Source organism: Myotis myotis, unplaced genomic scaffold (genome assembly GCF_014108235.1).
Source record: "Myotis myotis isolate mMyoMyo1 unplaced genomic scaffold, mMyoMyo1.p scaffold_m19_p_1, whole genome shotgun sequence".
Classification (NCBI taxonomy): domain Eukaryota; kingdom Metazoa; phylum Chordata; class Mammalia; order Chiroptera; family Vespertilionidae; genus Myotis; species Myotis myotis.
Genome location: NW_023416313.1, coordinates 49,424,236 through 49,439,671, shown reverse-complemented (window position 1 = coordinate 49,439,671; position 15,436 = coordinate 49,424,236). Strand labels below are relative to the sequence as shown.

The 15,436-nt window shown below is 40.1% G+C and overlaps 1 pseudogene; it reads left to right on the top strand.

Annotated features, from left to right (window-relative positions):
- Positions 1 to 7,098: 7,098 nt before the first annotated feature.
- LOC118660858 lies at positions 7,099 to 7,271 on the top strand (annotated as a pseudogene).
- The last annotated feature ends 8,165 nt before the right edge of the window (positions 7,272 to 15,436 follow it).

Genomic DNA, 15,436 nt, shown 5'->3' with positions numbered 1-15,436 from the left:
CCACGGCACCCACGCGCTTACCAGGGCCTGCCATTCATGCCGACCCTGGTCAGCGGAGTAGGCCTGAACAGTCGCCTGCGGTCAGCCATCGTCGCGCTCTGCTTCGCGGTGACCGCTGAGCCCTTGGCGTTTAGAGTCGTCTGGTTCTGGGGTCGCTAGGAGACCGCACAATAGCTACGCGGGGTTCGGATTCCAGAGGCGCTAGCTGCCCGGGCGCCCCTCCCCCTCCCCTCGAAGCCGCTTCTCCCGAATCAGGGCCCTGCACGCTCCACCCCCACCCCCATTCCCCCTCCCCTCGCACCCTGGGGGTCTCCGAGGCCCGAGTGTGGGGGACCGCGTCGAGGGAAGGGTGAGGACCGGGTCCTTGATTTCATTATGTTTTAACCTGTTGGGAAGGCGTTTTCATCTTCCCACTGAAATTTACTGTAAGCTGGGACAGGTCTATTTTGCTCACTACCTTTTCAAAAAATGTTTCTTGAAGGAAAGAAAAGAAGAAGGCAGCTGGAGAGAGAGCAAGAAAAACCGGATAGAGATGGAAAGAAATAGACCCATGTCTCATGGTGAGAAGGCCTTTTAGCCTGAAATGCTTTCCAGAGGCCTTGGAACTGCCTGGGCGAGCAGCCTCTGCCGTGGTGGGCTGCGCACGGCTTCGTCACCAGCCGATTTCCCGACTCCATTCCAGCCCGTGTGTTACCTGATTCTTTGGTCTTGACCCACTTCCCGCAGTGAGTTACCCTATCAGTTGGCCCTGGTAGGCAGATGCCCATGTACATATGGGTTGCATGAGTATCCTTTGGTTTTGCTCATTTCTCTTGCTACTTCTGGGGTGTTTCTGATTTAAACATCAAGCATTGCTTCCAGAGAAAATAGCAGCAAAGCATTCTCCTGTCTCAAAATTATTGCAGTCGTTAAAATTTAATGGTGAAATCGTGTCTGTTATGGGAGAATAATTTTTGTAGTCATTTAAAGATGTCTTCTGATTTTCAGACTATTTGGCAATAAATTAGTTCCAGCTTTGGGAAGCCATCGACTATCTGGATCAGTGGTCCTCAACCTCGGCTGCACATTGAATCACCTGGGAATCTTTTTAAAATCCTGATTTCTGGGCTTCATCTTCCGGAAATTCTGTTTCTTTGTTACTGATGTTGTGGCCCCACCCCATAACAAAGAAACAGAATTTCCGGAGGATGAGGGCCCAGAAATCAGGACTTTAAAAAGATTCCCAGGTGATTCTAATGTGCAATCAAGGTTGAGAACCACTGATCTGGATAGTATTAAAGGTGTCCTGAGTGGTATTAGTTCCAGCAGCTTCACCCGTGTGTGTTTAGCTGCCTTCTCTGCACACAATGGAGAGGCCTGGAGTCCCACTGCCTTAGGTGAATCCTCGCTCTGCCACTTAATAATGATGTACTCCTGGGCACGGTTACTTAAACGTTTATAAGCTTCATTGATTTCTTACTATGAAAGTGGGAGAAATAATAGTTATTGGGGGATTCAATGAGATAATAAATGTGAAGCACTTAAAACAGTGCTGGCAATACAGAATCCCTCAATAACTGCTGAGGACTATTATAATCTCAGCTGTGAACTGGGGATAGGTGTATTTGCCCTTGTCTACTTTATAGAGTTGTAGGAGTCAGTTCATGGAAAAAGTTACAAATGTAACCATTATAAGGAGCCGATGACTTGTTTTTATTGTTTGATAATATCTTTGATATAGTTTGATTGATTGCAAATTCAAGCTTCATTACTTTGAGGAAGTAGGATTTCTCCAAAAGACTGAGGGTAAGGATCATGTCCATCTTGCTCCTAGTACTGTGCCTGGCACACAGTAGGTACTCATTCAACAACTATTGTCTGTTATGACCATGTTGGCACTGGGGATGCTAGGCAATGGAGAATTAACAGACTTGGTTCTTGTCACCTTGGTACTTAGTTTCTAGTGTTTGTTGCATGAATTAACAAGAGCACACCTATTTCCATGACTTTTGCTTCTCACAGGATATTTGCTCTGTGTAGTAATTTTGTCTCCATATCTAGTAGGAGACAATTAACATTTTTATTTCACCACATTCCATACCTTAATTATAGTCATTACCCAGGAAATCTTTCATATTCTCTCTCTCTCTCTCTCTCTCTCTCTCTCTCTCTCTCAACACAAAGGTAAAATGTGTTGCATATAATCTAATGAGTAGATGTTATTTAACAGTGAGGATGTTGATGTTCCAGGTATTTTTCCAGCATTATTGCCAGGTAGTTGTGACCATTTCATTTCCAAATAAGATTACTTAAATACCTATAACAGGATTGCCCAGAACTATTACTGCATCTTTCTCACGCAAGGATTAATTAGTCTCTGCAGCATTATAAAACATACTCAGCAATACTTAGTTATCAGTACTTTCCAGAAAAAGAAGCATTTGAACAACAAAAGCAACAGGAGGTTAAACTGAGACATTATAAAGTGCTCCTGCCTTGATAGAACCCTTGGCATCCAGACAAAAATCCTCCCTGCAGGACTATATTGAGCCCAGACAATCTTACCCTCAGCCCAGTTCTCACAGAATTTCTACTGATGAATTCAAAATGGGCATGAACTTGCCAAGAAAGATAACAAAATCTATGAGGAAACAAGACACAATGACTAAGAGTCAGTAGAAACAATAAAAGACAAAATCAGATTGTAGACACTTTATATATTGGAATGTTCAGATGTAGAGTATAAATACATGTGATTAGTTATGTATAAGCATATATGTTTATATACATAAAGTAAGCATGCTTAATATGTTTAGGAAATAATAGAGGGAGTTGAAAATATGAGCAAAGTGTAAGAAGCTATTTTACAAGATATATTTGAAAAAGAATTACATAGAATTTATAGAAATGAAAAATATCGTTGCAATTAAAAACTCTGGACTGGTTTACAATAGATTAGATCAGCTCAAGAGAAAATTAGTAATCACAGATAGCTCTGAATAAATGCCTGGAGTACAGCAAAATAGGTAAAGAAATAGAAAATATGAAAGATATGGAGGGAAGAGTAAGAAAGTCTAATATACTTCTAATCAGATTTCCATAAAGAGATGGTAGAGAGAATGGGAAAGAGGCAATATTTAAAAATATAATGGCTGAAAATTTTCCAGACTTGATTAAAGATACAAATCCTCAGTTTCAGGAAGAACAACTGACCCCAGATAAGATAAAAAAGAATAAAATCTCATATAGCATTTCACCATGAATACAAAAAGCAAAAAGCTGACATTAAAAGTAGCCAAATAGAAAAGATAGATTATTTACAAAGGAACAAGTAAGTAGACTAAAGCTAACTTCTAAAGCAATGATAGAAGCCTAAGACAGTAAAATAATCCAGCTTTGAGGGAAAATTAGCTATCAATTTAGAATTGTATATTTAGCATAACTATCCTATATAATAAAAGCCTAATATGCTAAGTGTCCCACCGTTCATTCAACTGTTCAACCAGTCACTCTGATGTGCACTGATGTGCTCTGACCGGTAGGTTAGCTTGCTGCTGGGGTCTGGCCAATCGGGACTGGGCAGGATGGGCCAGACACGCCCTGGAGCCCTCCTGTGGTCCCTTCCAGTCCCCATCATGCACCGGTGGGGTTCCTCAGCCTGGCCTACACCTTCTCACAATCCAGGACTCTTTGGGGGATGTTGGAGAGCCAATTCCGGTCCAATCCCCACAGGCCAGGCTGAGGGACCCCATTGGTGCACGAATCCATGCACTGGGCCTCTAGTCTTTCAGTAACAGGGCTCAAAAACACTTTCAGACAAACAAAAACATGGCAGAATTTTATCCTCAACAGACCAAAACTAGAGAAAATCTTAAAGGTTGTACTTCAGGTAAAAGAGAGAAAATGACTATTATAAAATACAATAGAATGTTGAAAAAAGAAAATATATAAGTATTCTTTTAAAAAGTGGATTGCATAAATTAATAATAATGTCTAATTAGTGGAGATTAATAAAAATATTTTTTCTGAAATACTGGATTTTTTATTTAAATGAGAGGAGGATAAATATATTGATTAGAGAAGTATAAAGGAAAATGTATCAGGCAGATATTAACCAAAAGAAACCTAATATAGTTATATTAATATCAGACAGAATAGAATTTAAGGGAAAAAAGATCATTAGAGATATATAAAGATTATTATGCATAATGGTAAGAAGTTTGATTCACACTCACATGTATACACACTAGACAGAGATATACAATTGTAAACTTATATGTATCTAATAACATGGGTTAAAATATAAAAAGAAAAATTGATATACCGATATAGAAAAATTGATTAATACATTCTAATAGGAAGACTTTAATACAACTCTCAGTAATACATCAAAAGGACCAAAAAAAATTAGTGAGGACCAAGGATTCAAAGCTTGGTCCTAATGGATATATGTAGAACTTTGCATCCAACAATTACAGAAAACACATTCTTTCTAAGAACATGTAGAAAACTATATTTGCAAGTGCATAAAGCAAGTTGCAACATATCTCAACTGGTATCATTTAACTCACACACACTGATCACAATGTAATTAAGTAAAATATCAATAGTATATGTAAAAGCATTTATTTGAAAATAAAATAAAACACAAATAATTTATAGGTGAGGAAGATATCAAAATGGAAATTTAAAAATAAATGTAAAAATATCAAAAATTGTAGGATGCAGCTAAAATGATACTTAGAGTGAAATGACCTTAACTTATTAAACTAAAAAAGAAGAAAGGTTAAGATCTAAATAAATGGAAAGACAGCCCATGTTCATGGATTAGAAGACTTAATATTAAGATGACAATACTACCTAACATGCTATACTAACTCAACTAGTCAGCATATCAGATATACGGAAACAACCCAGTTAAAAAATAGGCTAAAGACTTGAATAAACATTTCTCCAAAGGAGATATTCAAATGGCTGGTGAGCACATTAAAAGAAAAAGGAACCCTTCTGCACTGCTGGTGGGAATGCAGACTGGTGCAGCCACTGTGGAGAACAGTATGGAGTTTCCTCAAAAAACTAAAAATGGAACTCCCGTTTGACCCAATGATCCCACTTCTAGGAATATATCCCAAGAAACCAGAAACACCCATTAGAAAGAATATATGCACCCCTATGTTCATAGCAGCACAATTCATCATAGCTAAGATTTGGAAACAGCCTAAGTGCCCATCAGCAGATGAGTGGATTAAAAAACTGTGGTACATCTATACAATGGAATACTACGCTGTGGTAAAAAAGAAGGAACTCTTGCCATTTGCAACAGCATGGATGGAACTGGAGAGCATTATGCTAAGTGAAATAAGCCATTCAGAGAAAGATAAATACCACATGATCTCACTCATTTGTGGAATATAGAGAACAACATAGACTGATGAACAGGGACAGATCCAAAGACAGAAACAGCGATCAGACTATCAATCCCCAGAGGGAAAGTAGGGGAGGGTGGGGGTAAGGGGAAGAGATCAACCAAAGGACTTGTATGCATGCATATAAACCAAACCAATGGACACGGACAACAGGGGGATGAGAGCATGAGTGGAGGTGGGGAGGGGGTTGGGGGTTAATTGGGGGGATGAGGACACACTTGTAATACCTTAACCAATAAGGAATTAAAGATAAAAAAAAGATGCTCAACAAAATTTGTCACTAGGGACATGCAAATCAAAATCACAGTGAGATACTACTTCACACCAACTAGGACGGCTATAATAAATAAACAAAACAACAAGGATTGGTGGTGATTTGGAGAAACTGGAACCTTTGTGCATTGCTGGTGGAAATGTAAAATGGTAGAGCTGCTGTGAAAAACAGTTTGTCAGCCCTCAAAAAGCTAAACATAGACTTAACATATGACCCAGCAACTCCACTCCTAGGTATATACCAAAATAATTAAAAACAGAGACTCAGATATTTGTTCACAATATCAATATCAGCATTGTTTATAATAACCAAAAGTGGTAACAACCCAAGTGTCCATCAACAGACAAATGGATAAGCAAAAAATATATGTGTATGTAAGGGAATATCGCGCAGCTATAAAAGGAATGAAATTCTGATACATGCTACACATGAATGACTTTGAAAGCATTACATTAAGAGACATAAGCCAAATGCAAAAGAACAAATATTATATGACTCCACTTATATGAAATATCTAGATTAGGCAAATTGATTGAGACAGAGAGTAAGTTAGAAGTGACTAGGGACTGGGGGGAGAAGGAATAGGGAAATATTGCATAATGAATACAGAGTTTACCTTAGGAATGATGAAAATTTTTGGAAACAGATAGTGGTAATGATCACACAACATTATAAATGTATTAAAGCCACTGAATTATATACTTAAAATGCTTAACATGGAAAATTTATGTTGTGTGTATTTGCCACAATTTTTTAAAGTTATAAAAATAAAAGGTTTGAAAATTAATGAGCAACAATCCAATTTAACAAATTGGAAAAATTGCCAAATAACCCAAAGGAAAGCCCTGGCACCTGTGGGCTGCATTTGGGGGTGGGTTCTGCTAGCAGAGGCACTGACCGGAAACCGGGGGTGAGGGAAGGGAAAAGGCAGGGTATTTCTCTCTCCCTCTCTCTCCAAGGAGATGTCTATTTCTTTCTTCTCTTCCAGTTCCCACCAGGCAGCTCCCATAGGTTCCAGCTTCCATCATTGAGATGTGCTTAAATTTCAGACTTAGTATTAAAAATATGTAAAATTTCTCACTAATATTATATGCCAGTTACATGTTAAAATCATAATATTTTGATATGTCGGGTTAAATCATATATATGATTAACCCTTTGAGTGCCAACCAATATCCTAGGAGCTGTGCTAAAATTGCCAAGGCATTCTGAGTTAAGGTTTTTAAATTTTTTTTCCCACATAAAGAGTGAACTACTAGCACCTAATAGTGACACTGCAGGAGGAGCACAATAGTGTTCCCGGCACTTTTGGTGAAAGACAGGAGGAGCATGATCGCGCTCCCCAGCACTCTAGGGGTTAAAATTAATTTTATCTGTTTCTTTTTATTTCTTTTTCCTTTTGAAAATGTAACTACTACTATCGCTTCTCGGCCTTTTGGCTAAGATCAAGTGTAGTATCTGTTCTTATCAGTTTAAAATATAACTACTAGAAAATTTAAAATTACACATATGGCTCACATTTGTGACTTGCGTTATATCTCGATTGGAGAGCATAGCTTTAGATTAACTCCATGCTGCATCCCCATAACAACCTTATCCCACAGACTGTTTCCAGGTCTGTTTCATTGAAACTGCTGAGCTGTAGAGACTGGAAGTGACTTCCCAGCCTTATTAAGTGGAGAGGCTATAATTCAAGGGGCTGTGTGTAACAGGAGACTCGGGCTCCTGTTACAGGTAATTCCTGCAGTTTCAATGTGGTAGAGCTTTCCTGCTGTTGCTAATCTTTGTTACCTCAGATCCTCTTCTTTCCGTCAGCTCTGTAACCTACTCCCTGCATTAAAGTCCCTTGGTTTTACACAGAGTGGCTTTCGTTTTCCAGTAGGACCCTGACTGAGTCATATGTTATTTATGACCCAGCATTTCCACTGCCTGGTACAGGAATCCAGAGGAATTCTCACCCATAAGAAAATATGTATTTAGATATTTGTGGCAGCATTATTAGTAGAATTGGTGAGTTGAAGGCAATGTGCATGTCCATTTCTGTGGTGAACATGGGTAAAAATGGATGGAAAACTGGGCATTAGTTAGAAGCAACAGTCTAAATATATACTCAAAAATATGGTTAGACTTTTTAAGGTGAGGTGCTGAGTGAAGAAAGAAACAGAATGAGATTTTTGCATAAATGAATAAGCAAGGGCCTTGCATACCCAATTGATAATGGAGTGCCATGAATTAAAAAATAAGGTTAACCCATATGCTGTATCTGAAGTTGAAAAAAAATAAAGTTGCCAGAAAAAAGAGTTACTACGTGACACTGAGACACACTGTAGATTTTGAAACAACTAGAGGCCCAGTGCACGAAATTTATGCACCAGGGGGCGGGGGCCTCAGCCCAGCCTGCACCCTCTCCAATCCGGGACATCCCTCTTGCAATCTAGGACCACTGGCTCCTAACCACTCACCTGCCTGCCTGCTTGCCTGATCGCCCCTAACCACTCTCCCCTGCCGGCCTGATCGCTCCTAACTACCTCTGCCTCAGCCTCTGACACTGTGGCTTTGTCCGGAAGGACATCCAGAAGGATGTCCCGAAGACGTCTGGTCTAATTAGCATATTGCCCTTTTATTAGTATAGATACCTGCTCCACAGCCAACCAAATTAGTTTGCAGTAATAACAAAAGCACAGGACAGACGGTGAAGCAAGGAGTCAGAGCTAGTGACAGGTACTGGATAAAGCAGAGGTGTTTCAAAGTTCTGTGGCAATTTTACATGCTCCTGGTTGAAGAGGATTCTGGGTCCTCTGATTTTCTTGTCAGTTGCACTCAGACATGAGCTGAGATTATGATTTGTAGTCTTACAACTGCTTCATGATTTCAAAGGTCAACTATGGCCTCAAAGGCTAAGCTGGTTTCTCACGTGGAGTTCAGATTATGGTCAATATATACACTAAGAAATTAGAAACAAGGAGCATTTGGAGTGTCTGAGAAAGGACTTGAATTCTCACCAGTGTAATTAAACTGAAGTAAGACATCCCAATTACTACCGAAACAAAGAAACCTGGGTAATTGTGCACATACTGGGGTGGATCATTTAATGCCTGGTCGTTTTCATTATTTTCCTTTAAAATTCATGGAATGCCTGGTCGGGCGTGGCTCAGTGGCTGAGCATTGACCTATGAGCCAGGAGGTCACGGTTTGATTCCTGGTCAGGGGCTTACTCTCTAGTGGGGGGCGTGCAGGAGGCAGCTGATAAATGATTCTCTTTCATCATTGATGTTTCTATCTCTCCCTCTCCCTTACTCTCTGAAATCAATAAAAATATATTTTAAAAAATAAAATTTATGTGATAACTATAGGGTGACTTGAACTTGAATAGCCACAGGTTTCTATTGGTTTGGGACAATTAATTCAAATGTTCTTTAATCTCTCTAAACCACTTCATAGATGTACAAATTTCAAACTGATTATTCCACTCTGTTTTGGTGTCAGAGCTAGTATAAGAGTGCTAAGACCTCAACAAATCTAATGAGACCCTCGATGTTATGATAAAGAACCAACTAGAGGCGTGGCGTTGGTGGTATAGTGGTGAGCATAGCTGCCTTCCAAGAACCAACTAGAAATTAAACATACACGGACTGAAATAACGAATATTATACAGACTCCCAACAGCAGACCAGAGGACCACAAGAATCAAGGCAAAGATTTGAAATGCGAAGAAGCTAAAAACACCCAACCAGAAAAGCAAAATGAAAAAAGAATCCGAAAATACGAAGATAGTGTAAGGAGCCTCTGGGACAGCTTCAAGCGTACCAACATCAGAATTATAGGGGTGCCAGAAGATGAGAGGGAGCAAGATATTGAAAACCTATTTGAAGAAATAATGACAGAAAACTTCCCCTACCTGGTGAAAGAAATAGACCTACAAGTCCAGGAAGCACAGAGAACCCCAAACAAAAGGAATCCAAAGAGGACCACACCAAGACACATCATAATTAAAATGCCAAGAGCAAAAGACAAAGAGAGAATCTTAAAAGCAGCAAGAGAAAGAAAGTCAGCTACCTACAAGGGAGTACCCATACGACTGTCAGCTGATTTCTCAAACAGAAACTTTGCAGGCCAGAAGGGAATGGCAAGAAATATTCAAAGTGATGAATACCAAGAACCTACAACCAAGATTACTTTATCCAGCAAAGCTATCATTCAGAACTGAAGGTCAGATAAAGAGCTTCACAGATAAGGAAAAGCTAAAGGAGTTCATCACCACCAAACCAGTATTATATGAAATGCTGAAAGGTATCCTTTAAGAAGAAGAAGAAGAAGAAAAAGGTAAAGATACAAATTATGAACAACAAACATGCATCTATCAACAAGTGAGTCTAAGAATCAAGTGAATAAATAATCTGGTGATCATAATAGAATCAGGGACATAGAAAGGGAATGGACTGACTATTCTTGGGGGGGCGGGGGGAAGGGGTGTGGGAGATGCGGGAAGAGACTGGACAAAAATCGGCACCTATGGATGAGGACAGTGGGTGGGGAGTGAGAGCGGATGGTGGGGCGGGAACTGGGAGGAGGGGAGTTATGGGGGGAAAAAAGAGGAACAAATGTAATAATCTGAACAATAAAGATTTAATTAAGAAAAAAAACAAAAGAGTGCTAAGAGCATTGGCACCAGGTGCCTGGATTTGCTCTAAAATTTACTAGCTGTACCACCTCAGGGAATCACCCAACCTATCTATGTCTCTGTGTCCTCATCTGTAAATATGCGAAGAATAATAGCACTTACCTCATTGGATTTGGGGAGGATTAAGTGAGTTATCACATGTAAAGTGCTTACAACAGTGCCTAGCATGTAGTTAAGCCCCCAGGAAATATTAGGACTATAATTTAGAGGATATCTGAAATGGGGATTCTAAATCGAATCATTTGATGAATTTCAGTGATCTGCACATCTGTGATTTTCAAACCAGCTTGGTGAAACAGCAGGACATGGTAATGGGTGGTATTATGAACATGAAAACCACTTTTTCCCCCTCAACAGCTGAGCCCTTAAGTGGGAATCCATGTCTGCTGGTAACTAGCTTCATGATCTCGGGCAAATTATTTAATCTGAGACTCACCCAGTTTTTTTCAAATGTAAAATTGAGTTAATAATACTTCTGTCACAGGATTACTGTAAAGAAAGGAAAACATGGGGAGTGCCTACCACTGTCCCTGGCATACAATAGAGGCCTCCCCTCGGTGCTCCCCTATATTTTATCGAGGATAGATAGCTTGAAAACATATTTTTAAAACTATTTTCCTAAAATAAAATGTATCTAATTTAATATTACTATTTAAATCAGCCAAAATATAATTTTAAAGACTAACATTCCCCAAAATGGAATAATAAAGGGTCATCATCTTAAACTATTTATTTAAACAAATTCCATTGGACCATTGTATATAAATGAAAACTGTTTACACATATACACAAGAAAAGGATTCACGTATCGTTTAAGTGACTTTATCACTTAGCATTTTAAAAGAAAGTTTCTAAGTTATTCCATTCGTATGTATTCAGCATTTCTTTGCGTCAACATTTTAGGGAGGCATAAAAACAATTTGTCTTATCTGAATGAGGCTCCTTGCATTTTGTAAAGTTTGATATGAGAGCCCCAGCAAGTTTTGTCCCTCCTTGTAAACCCAATTTCTATTCAGAATATTTACAAATCTAAGTAACATTCAGTGAACACATATATAATGCCAGGCACTTTATATGCTTCATCTCATTTAATCCTTACAACATCTCCATGTGGTAAGTACCATTATTATTTTCATTTGATAGATGAAGAAATGAAGATACAGAGAGGTTTAGTAATTTGCTTAAGGTCACACAGCTACTAACTGATGGAAGCAGGATTCAAACACAAAGAGACTTGAGTCCACTGACAGTGCTGAACTTTTTATATGAACCCTGTGCTCCCAGAAAGCAGTTGAGCAATCTTCCCACCTTTTTGTGTTCCAGCTAAGCCACAAAGGACCACCTGCCTATCAGAGATAAGGCTTGCCTTTGCCCTTTCTCATGACTCTTGCATACCTGCCTCTACAAAACCCTAGATCCTCATTTTTGTTTTGAGATGTTCATTCCTTCCTAATGAGCATTTTTCCTGATGCAATAACCTGAGTAAAATCATCCACTTAATGGTCTGGTGTGTTTTGTCTTCACACTATAAACTTACTCACTAAGGACAAAGTCACATCCTTTAGAAAATGAAATCCAATTTGGATTTCAGTTGTCAGGTAATGCCTATTTTGGTAGAATGGTCCACATGCATTTCATCCAGTCTCTCATAATCATTTCATGCTGGGGCTGACCGGCAGGTCCTGAGCGACAGATGAATGATTACTCTGACACATGTTTCTGTAAAAGAGAAGCTAAGGGGCTAGTTTGCTTTAGGAGCAAATAGCCCTGATTGCCTGCCTCCTTCGCTTTTTATTGTAACAACAGCTTGAACTAAAATTAACCTCTAGATACAACCAGCAGGGTAAGTATCCTTGAGAAAGCACATGCTTCTACAAGGTCAGGTCTTAAAGACTAAACCTAGAGATTCTAGCAAAATACCCAGGGGATCAGACTTGTTTGGAAAAGTCAAGGTAGGTGGGAAAGGTCCCCTCAGAGGCCCCGACCTTTTGGAGAATCCTCCTTACAGACATTCCAACCAAGTCCCGTGCTTCCCCACAATTTCAGACATTTTTACCAACAGGGAGAGAAGGCAGATACCTGAGCAGATGTGAGGTAAGGTCACTTCAGGGGAAAATAAGATTGTTAAAGCTGATGACTGTTGCTACAGGAGGGAGCCAAAACAGATTTGAGGTTTAAAAACACAACTCCTTTCCCCAAATCAATCAATCAATCAATCAATCTTTCTCTCCCTCCCTCCTTCTCTCTTTCAAAACTTCAGCAAATACAAAGGTTCTCAATAGACAGCTTTAGCCAAATCCAACCAGCATTTGAATTTTCTGCGTCCCACTGTACTGCTTCCTAGGGCACAGAAATAAGCAAAACCCATGTCTTGCTCTTGTAGAGTTCACACAGAAGTAGAGCTCGCTTCTAGGTGTATTCCACCCCGAAGCACTCTTGAATGCACAGTGGATGAGGACAGCCACATATGGAGCGCTCAAGAACAGTAATACCTAGTACAGAGATGACCAAAAAGTTTCCTCCCTCCTGAACTAGAATCCCTAAATTCCTCCTACCTCAGCCAATGGTTTGATATTCAACTTTCAACAAATATTAAGAACCTACTATGTTCCAGGAACTCCTCCAGACGCTGCAGAAATAATCTCATGGTTGAATCTTTCTGTGCCTTGGTTTCTCCATTTGTATCCAGTGTCAAGAGTAAGGCACCCATGTAGCACAATAAAGGACACTCACTTTCAATTTCCACAAAGCACATCTTGAGGACACACAGGAAAGATCTTCCTCTCATTTGTATAAGTAATAGTACCACCATATCTGGTACCCTTAGTATCCAAGAGTTTACATTCATTCATTCATTTCTCAGTATCCAGAGAAAAACTTTCTTTTTCTTCTCATGTTGCAGTAGGTGGTAAACAAAGCAAATTATTTTTACAGTGTCCCTTGGGGCAGTTTCAAAGAACAACTTCTTAGTGAAAATGAATTCGAGAAATCTCTAGAAGAGGGGAACAAATATTGGTAAGGTCATTCATTGGAGTACTTGCGTCATCAACAGTAATTATCTAGGTTTCTGTTGTTGTTTCTCCTGTGTTACAAAAACCATGGCCCATTTACAGACACATGTCATTTCTTAGCAAGGCCTTTAGCTTCCTCCTCTTAGCGTTTATACAGTCCTGATCATTGTTGTCATGCTTTGAAGTCTTATTTAAATTAGCAATGAGTTGTTTCTATCAGAAGCTCTGCCTTCTTAAGAGGCAATTACTGATCAGAAACAGTTGAGACGGACCGATGGCAGACAGCGGGCCGGCACATCTCAGGTATCCGGGGTCTGGCTGGTTCTCTCCACTCTGCCCTGCCCAGACTGGCCCGTCTGCTTCCTCCAAACCCACTTGTCATTCCTTCCCTTGAACTCCACTCCTGCCTCTAAAACTATTTAGTCAAATTAGCCTCTGGGAAGGGTGGGTACAGCTTCACTGGGTACTGGGGGCAGGTGGGTGTTCATCATAAGGGTAAATGCAAATGGAGAAAAGAAAAAAGAATTTTCCCTGGTTTAGTAACAGAACGAGACTCCCCCTCCTCTGCTTTTCTTTAGAAAACTTGTAATTGTAAATTCTCTCTCTGTCCCTTTGAAATGTATGTAAATCTCTTTCAGCGCTAAATAAGTCCCTGGCCATCTTTACAACCCAGAATGTCTTTCTCAAGGACTTGGAGCCATCTCTTCACATGTAATCATCAAGAAAGATAACATGCCTATACCTCGCTTTCTGTGGGAGGGTAGGAGCAGGTGTCTGGCTCCAAGTTGTAAAAATATCTCTCTCTCATCGTAAAGATACAGAAAGTTTTCTTTTTCTGTTGGATAATTGCTGACACGGATGGCCACCCAATTGCCGAGCAAATATAGGATGAACTATGTGTGATAAATGGTGCTGTCACGCCCTCTCACTTGAGAACCCGTTACTATTCATGTTGAGAGCATGTATGGAATAGGCTGTATCTGCCTGGATATATAAAAGGGTGAGACTTCTTCCTTTTTGCCGTATCTTTAGCAGATTGCCTGTGATGCCATTTAATGCATATTCAATAATAAAACTGTTTCCTTTCTCTTTTGCGGAGAGGTTTCCTGGGTTGGCAGGAGATTTTATTTTTAATTGCATTTCCTCAACACCATCAGAATCTGGGAAGACAGGGCCTGACTGAGTTAATGCCAGTTATCCCAAGGTCAAGCCTGAATGTTCCAGGACACACTGCTCACCGGTGGTCCAGAGAGATGCTGGGAGTGGGGGGTAGGCCAGAGACACTGTTAAGTGCAGGTGCATGTGGGCTGAGGGTGGGAGTGGAAAGGGCAAATACCAGTTCTGAGGTCCATTGGAAGAGGATTAGGAACCAAGGTCATGACCCAGCCTGGAAGGATTATGATCTCACTTGCTGTGTTTCCCACATGTTAGGATGCGCATGGGTCATGGGAAGTTCTGCAAATGTGGGTTCCTCTGATCCAGGGTGGGCCTGAGCTTCTGTTTCTAACAAGCTCTTCCAAGTGGTTCTGATGCTGCCTGTCCTGGCATCACACTTTGGTAGCAAGAGACTAGAGCAGTGATTTTCAACCTGTGCATCTCACGGCACACATACACTAATGTTTTTTGCCAATAGGTATAATTTTGATTCATTCTCACCAGATGGCTATTGTGTTGGCTCTTGGTTGTTGTTTGTTTGTTTTTACAATCTAAGGGAATAAATGCCATTAAGATATCCATCTTCTTCAAAAGTTTTCTCCCACCCTCTTTATCATGAGATGGTGTGTCTGATATTTAAAATCCGCCCTCGCCAAAACCGGTTTGGCTCGGTGGATGGAGCGTCGGCCTGCGGACTGAAAGGTCCCAGGTTCGATTCCGGTCAAGGGCATGTGCCTGGGTTGCGGGCATATCCCCAGTGGGAGATGTGCAGGAGGCAGCTGATCGATGTTTCTCTCTCATCGATGTTTCTGGCTCTCTGTCTCTCTCCCTTCCTCTCTGTAAAAAATCAATAAAATATATTTATAAAAAAAAAAAAAATCCGCCCTCTTTAAAAATTGTAAGGACACAC